Source organism: Muntiacus reevesi, chromosome X (genome assembly GCF_963930625.1).
Source record: "Muntiacus reevesi chromosome X, mMunRee1.1, whole genome shotgun sequence".
Taxonomy (NCBI): Eukaryota; Metazoa; Chordata; class Mammalia; order Artiodactyla; family Cervidae; genus Muntiacus; species Muntiacus reevesi.
In genome coordinates this window covers 32,647,048-32,654,385 of record NC_089271.1, presented here as the reverse complement: position 1 = coordinate 32,654,385, position 7,338 = coordinate 32,647,048, and the positions used below count along the sequence as shown (strand labels likewise).

General features: G+C 34.5%; 1 non-coding gene across 1 annotated transcript; it reads left to right on the top strand.

Annotated features, from left to right (window-relative positions):
• The first annotated feature begins 609 nt into the window (after positions 1-609).
• Positions 610-681, top strand: TRNAC-ACA (transfer RNA cysteine (anticodon ACA)). Its single transcript has one exon. It is a non-coding gene; the product is annotated as a tRNA-Cys (tRNA).
• The last annotated feature ends 6,657 nt before the right edge of the window (positions 682-7,338 follow it).

The following is a 7,338-nucleotide window of genomic DNA, read 5'->3' as shown; positions in this document are numbered from 1 at the left end:
AGATGGGAATGGTAAAAGATTATTAGAAAAGTGTTACCCAGGAGATATCTAAGGGCTTTCAAGAGGATGTAGGGGTATAGATAGTTTTAAGAAAAGCAGTTTCCACCTCCTCAACTACTGTGTATATTCCATCCTAAAACTGATTTGTACAAAAAACTGAGTCTTAGGGTCAAGGCATCATCTTGGTTCCCATTTTCTTTTCATTTTCACCTTTCTCTTACTATAAAAAAGCAAAGCTTCCCATTTACTCATCATATTAGGGTTGACCAGCAGTATAAATACCTATAGGTTTAAAAATGGAGCAATTTACAATTTGCTTTGGAGGGGCATTTAACATTGTTATCAATGTTAAATAAATTAATACCATTAATGACTAGGTATCAGATTGCTCTGATAATCACAATTCAAGTGATTTCTAATTCTTTACTTTCAACAAAACTGAAGATGATCTAATCTAATTACCAAATAACACAGAAAGAGTGCAAAATTTTAGAGATACTGCTATAATATAACTTGATTATCATCTATTTATGTTTGTGAAGTTTACTCAGCACTGACTTCTATAAAATGAGAGCTAGACTTGATATTATTTTGACTGTAGGTGGAACTTCCCTGGTGGCTCAGATGGTAAAGCATCTGCCTACAATGCAGAAGACCCGGGTTCAATCCCTGGGTTGGGAAGATCTCTTGGAGAAGGAAATGGCGACCCACTCCAGTACTCTTGCCTGGAAAATCCCATGGATGGAGAACCTGTTAGGGTACAGTCCATGGGGTCGCAAAGAGTTGGACACAACTGAGCTGGTCGGCTAAGGCTAAGCAGTAAGGGGCTTCTCTGGTGGCTCAGTGATAAAGAATCTGTCTGCCAATGCAAAAGACGCAGGAGACTCAGGTTCAATCCCTGGGTCGGGAAGATCCCCTGGAGAAGGAAATGGCAACCCACTCCAGTATTCTTGCCTGAGGAATCCCATGGACAGAGGAGCCTGCTGGACTATAGTCCTTGGGGTCACAAAAGCATCAGACATAAAATAGCAACTAAAGAACAACAGAGCAGTAAGTAATATTAATATACAGATACATAACCTAATTGAAGAAGAAAAAAGCATAACCAATTCATCTCATTTAGGAACACACTTCCAATATTTTTTTACACTTTAGTTGATGTTTTCCTCAAATTTTGTGAAATGTTCATGTTTCTTTGATTATTTAGTACTAATATTTATAATTGGTAACAAAGCAGAAGAAAATTTAATGTTTAGAACTATCTGGTGACAAATTTATGGAAACTGTCAATTTAGATAAATATTTTGTAGCAGAAGCATATTACTGTGATCAATAAAATATTTTCAAATATAAAACATTTCATATGATGATAGAGTTATGTGGAGGAAGTACAATGTTAATATGATTTTAAGAAGAAAATGAATAACAAATTTTCTGTGAAACAAGAGTTTTGTTCATGCATTGTTTTTCATAATGGTGTGGTTGTATCATATCATTATGATATTTGGATGATACATTTTAAGAGATAGATATAATTGCTTTAATTTAAAATGTCAGTGAATATATTATATCAGAAATTATATCTTTTGTAACTACTTAAACTTGGATTAAAAAAAAATAGGTACCCCATTATAAATTGTAATGACAAAAATATTTTTCACAATCCTTTTAGAGGAGACATGAATAAAAGGTGTGAAGACCACTGAAAAAATGACTAGGTGATCTAGGAAAAATATGTGTCTTTATCTATGTTTCCATTACTGAAAGTATTTGAAGAGCCATTAAATTACATCAAACTATTCTGCTTGCATATCTTCTATTTACTGTAACAAAGTTCATTGTTCACTATTCAATTTCAGTCTATGCTCTGACCAGTGGAGAAGCATAGACATTTCCTTATTGTTAGCTTTTATACAAGATTCAATATTTCATTTAAATCTAAAGAGTATACAAATTATAGGATGTTGAAATACAATGAACATACTGAAACTGAGTGGAATTTTAAAGTAGATATCTTTCTTTTAGATAAAACAAACAAAGAAATGGGACAATCCCAGTTTATTTTTTAAAATTTCCATGCATAGATAACTTGCATGCAGTAAACGCCTTATGTGCATCTCTGTGAATACATGTGTGTATATGTGTATGCATGTGTGTGTACTCTTGCTGCCTATAATGTTGTCTTTTTTTCTCCCTGCTATAAAAGAACAAACATTTATTTTTTATTTATTTTAAAATAATCTTAGAGTAACATGCAAGTAATTTTTCTTCATACATTATGTATTTTCCTTAGTGGTATAAATAAGCCAGTTATTTCAAACTGCCATTCCACAATTCCAAATTCTTAATTTTTTCTTCCAGTTTTATTGAGATGTAATTGATATACAACACTGTTTACATTTAAGGTGTATAGCATAATGATTTGACTTACATATGTGAATATCTAAATTCTTAATTTTTGACATAGTTTTCGTTCCATCAGAGTATTTAATTAAAATTTTCAAAAATGGTTAGTGGTTCCTAACTTTTTATGAGCTTACTTTTGTCAGAAAAAATATTTCTGCTGCCTTTATTTAAGGTAACTTGGCTGACAATAAAACTTTTGAGTTAAAACTGAAAAAAAAAGAACAAACATTGGAGATCTGTTTTGTTCATTTATAAATTTTCTTGAGTTTTTCATATATTTTTAAGATTTATACTTGAAATTGAATTCAGTACCCCAACAATTATTTTAACCTTGACAATGGATTCTACTATATTTCAAGTTACTTTTAATATACTATATGCTTGTCTGAAAGAGTGATCGATATCTCTCATTTCTATCTTATTTTTACTGCAACGCTCCCTCCCCTTGAGTATGTATCTTTGTAACTGACTTTTATTTCAATATGCCTTTGAAGAGGTGGCAACATTTAGGCAGGCTCACTATTAGCTTCTAACACTTTTTTCAGAAACTATATCCAACTCATTTGTATCTTTTGTTTGTTTTTAAATCAATTCAAAAAATTTTTAAATTCAAGTCAATCCTAAACATTTTAGGTTTTAAAGTTTTATCTACTATCATTAGTTTCAGTTATTTTTCTGATAATATTATTAAATAAAACTATAACTTATTTAGGAAATCATTTGTTTATAAGCTTGTATACTGCTTCTGATTTATTTGTGTATCCTCAGCTTATCTAAATGGAGATATTCCGGTTCTCATAATTACATGACCTATTGCATCAGCTTGGAACACCCTGCCATCACTACTTTTGTCCAAAAGTTACACAGTTTGTATACTAGCTCCCTCCTTCAAGCTTCCCTTGATGCTTTGCCCCATAACCAAGGCTGAAAATAATACTTTCTCTGAACTCTAGAGTGGAAACACTTTTACTCAACCCTCAAAGTCCTAGTTTTTACTCTGTATTATGAGACAGTACTTTCTACACAGAATTAAAATATTTAATTATATACCATATATCAGTCTATACATTTTTGAAGGTGGAATCAGTATGAAGCTCGTCTGTATTCCCAATGGTCCCATAGTATACTCTCACATGCTATGTATGATGCTAAAGAATTATCAAATAGATCAGTAAAACTCAACAGATAAACTACTCTAATCCTATTAAATTTCAATGTTACCTAATAGTTTTACAATTTTAAATATTAATTATAAGAATATATATTTTGTCTCTTTTAATTTCAAAAAATCAACACATTCTTTTTTTATTAAAATATGTAGTTTTCCTCATAGATTTGTAAGCAATTGTTTAAGTGCTGACCTAGAACCAGACAAATATATAAAGAAAGTAAAGCACTCAAATTGCTTAGAGATTCCATAAAATGTCCTTTAGTTGTTACCCTCCCTTAGGAATCTAACCTGTTTCTCTTTCCAACTGGCTTTATTTAAAAAAAGAACAGAAACAAAATAAAAAATAAATCTCTATTTCATACAAAAATAAAACATATATGACAAAATAAATACCATAAGTTTTCCAGTAAGTTTATTGAATAATTAACTGCTACTTATGGAAGTTCAGGAAATAGAAAATAATAATAGCATTACTTTACTATTATTACTAATAATACAACTAGTAAGAGTTTGCTGTTTATAACATACTAGATATTTTGCATAAATTCTCTCATTTAATACTCACAGCAATCCCAAGTACTATTACCATCTCCATTTTCTATAGAAAGAAACAGGTCCACAAGGCCAAAACTTTCTTTTTTTTTCCTCTTTTTTTTTTTCTTTTTTTGAGGAGATATTTTCTCTATATATCCTCTGGCCTTTTGCTCTACTTTTTTTTTTTGCCTCTCTACAGTGGGGAAATGAGTTACCAGGATGGGAAAGATAGACCTTAGTTTGAATTTATAAATTGGGCAATGATAATCTATCATCCCTAAAGCTTGGGAATTTACACTCTTTCTGCCTTCTTTCTCAGCTTCCTCCCTCAGTGAGAGGAAATAATCCTAAATAACTCCTCTCAGAAGACTCATACTTTCCCTTGAGTGGGCTGTGACAGGATCTAAACTGGTGTAGTCTGTAGTCAAGAGTGTCATGAAGTTCATTATTGCCACACATTTAATCCATATTCTCCAGGCCAGCTTTTAGCAGTAATTAAACTAACATAACCCATCTTTATCTGCCTGAATCCTCTGATTCAATCATTGTTATTTATAGATAATCATAAAACTATAAAATTTCCAGATATCAAAGAACCAATACTCAAACCCAAAGACTCTGAATTCAAAGACGATGCCCTTCATGACCTCATGTTTATGAGGATGTTATCTTCTAATATAAGGAAAGCAGGAGTTAGCAGAAACCTGAAGTTTCACTATTGCTCCCACACTGTGAATGCATTTCCATGAGAAACTTTTTTTAAACCATTTTCTTGATTATGTTATAGCTTAAACTCATATGCTTTAAAATTCATATTCTATTTTTTTATTTTGATTGTATATAAAAAAAGAATCCAGCAAACAAAATACAAACGGAGATAGGGGATCTTCCAGATGTCTGACAAGATGTTAAAATAACCTTTTATAAATATTTTTTAAGTTTCTGTATTAATTAGGATAGGCAAAAATACTATGAATTATGGACACTAAAATACACAAATGTATACTTGACTAAACCAGAGGCTATTTCACAGTCTCATAAGAGTCCAGTGGTAGGTTCCTTCCCTCCCTAAGATTCAGCGAACAAGGTTCTCTCCATCTTGCGTCTCTACCATTAGCTGAGCCAGCGCTAGTCAGTAGTGTGTTCTGCAGTGATGAGCTGCTGCTAATCACTTCAGTCGTGTCTGACTCTGTGCGACCCCATAGACGTAAGCCCACCAGGCTCCCCCATCCCTGGGATTCTCCAGGCAAGACCACTGGAGTGGGTTGCCATTTCCTTCTCCAATGCATGAAAGTGAAAAGTGAAAGTGAAGACTCTCAGTCGTGTCCGACTCTTAGAGACCCCTTGGACCGCAGCCTACCAGGCTCCTCCATCCATGGGATTTTCCAGGCAAGAGTACTGGAGTGGGGTGCCGTTGCCTTCTCCGGCAGTGATGAGCATATAGCTATAAAACTTTTGAAATGTAGCTAGTATGAATGAGAAACTTATTTATAACTGTGTCTAAGTTTGATTATTTTCAACTTAAATAGCCACATATGGCTAATGACTATTGTATCAGACAGTACAACTCTTAGGCCTCTTCATTTAAAATATCTAGTACATGGAAGGAGGAAAAAAGGAAAAGAAGCATATTTCTTTCTCAAAGCTTTGCCCCAGAAATGGTCCTAATTTTTCCACTCAAATTCCATTGCTGAAAACTAGTCTCATGGTAACACCTAGACATCAAATATGCTTATTCTTGCCAGTTGCTTTTCAGGGCTGTAACACTTGAGGGGGGAGAATTGATTTTATTGGCTAGTGGAAGTTTCCTGTGCACTTGACTAAAAGTGATTTAAGAATATTTTTCCTAAAAAATGTTAGTATTAAAATGGTAAAAAATAGTAGTATAGAATTAGAAGAATGACAAAGTCATGGTTATTGATGATTATGGTCTTTTTCTACCTTTCTGTTCTAACTGAATAAGTAAAAAAAGAACAGAAATGGTGAGAGAAAATTGGTATAAAGCTCCAAATGGAGAAGACATCTAGGGTTTTCTGAAGCTCATTTATGAATCCCTAAGGCAAATTAATCCCATTTCTGTAATAAGCTACAAACAGATATTTTAAGAAATTTGATACTTATGAATCCACTAAATAGTTATGAAATTGCAGAAATGACAGAAGTTGTTCTTAATGAAAAGGACCCAGTAGTATCGATATCCCAACACAGAAATAGTACAAAAGTAGATGTTTTCACAAAGGAAGAAGCAATAGCCGAAGCAAGAAAAGAGTCAGGGACGTTTAAAAGACAAGTTTAAAGAAAGAAGACTGTTTATTAGGCTATCTGGCTATTCTTGAACCATTCACTAAACAGTAAAGTGGTATGAGGGTAATTTCCTTAACTTTCTCAGCACAATTTTGTCTCTTGTATAACTAACATCCTCGTACTGCCCGTAAATCATAATTCTTTCAGTTACACAGGATGGAGATCAACTCAAGTTAACTCATCAGTTCAGTTCAGTTCAGTCACTCAGACCTGTCCAACTCTGAGACCCTATGGACTGCAGCACGCCCCTAGGCTTGCCTGTCCATCAGCATATCCTGGAGCTTCTTTAGACTCATGTCCAACGAGTTGGTGATGCCATCCAGCCATCTCATCCTCTGTCCTCCCCTTCACCTCCTGCCTTCAAACTTTCCCAGCATTCAGTTCAGTTCAGTTCAGTTCAGTCGCTCAGTCGTGTCCAACTCTTTGCGACCCCATGAATTGCAGCATGCCAGGCCTCCCTGTCCATCACAAACACCTGGAGTTTACTCAAACTTGTGTCCATCGAGTTGGTGACGCCATCCAGCCATCTCATCCTCTGTCGTCCCCTTCTCCTCCTGCCCCCAATCCCTCCCAACATCAGAGTCTTTTCCAATGAGTCAACTCTTCGCATGAGGTGGCCAAAGTATTGGAGTTTCAGCTTCAACATCAGTCCTTCCAATGAACACCCAGGACTGATCTCCCCCAGGATGGACTGGTTGGATCTCCTTGCAGTCCAAGGGACTCTCAAGAGTCTTCTCTAACACCATAGTTCAAAAGCATCAATTTTTCGGTGCTCAGGTTTCTTCACAGTCCAACTCACATCCATACCTGACCACTGGAAAAACCATAGCCTTGACTAGATGGTTTATTTCCTTTAGGATTGACTGGTTTGATCTCCTTGCAGTCAAAGGGACTCTCAAGAGTCTTCGCCAATACCATAGTTC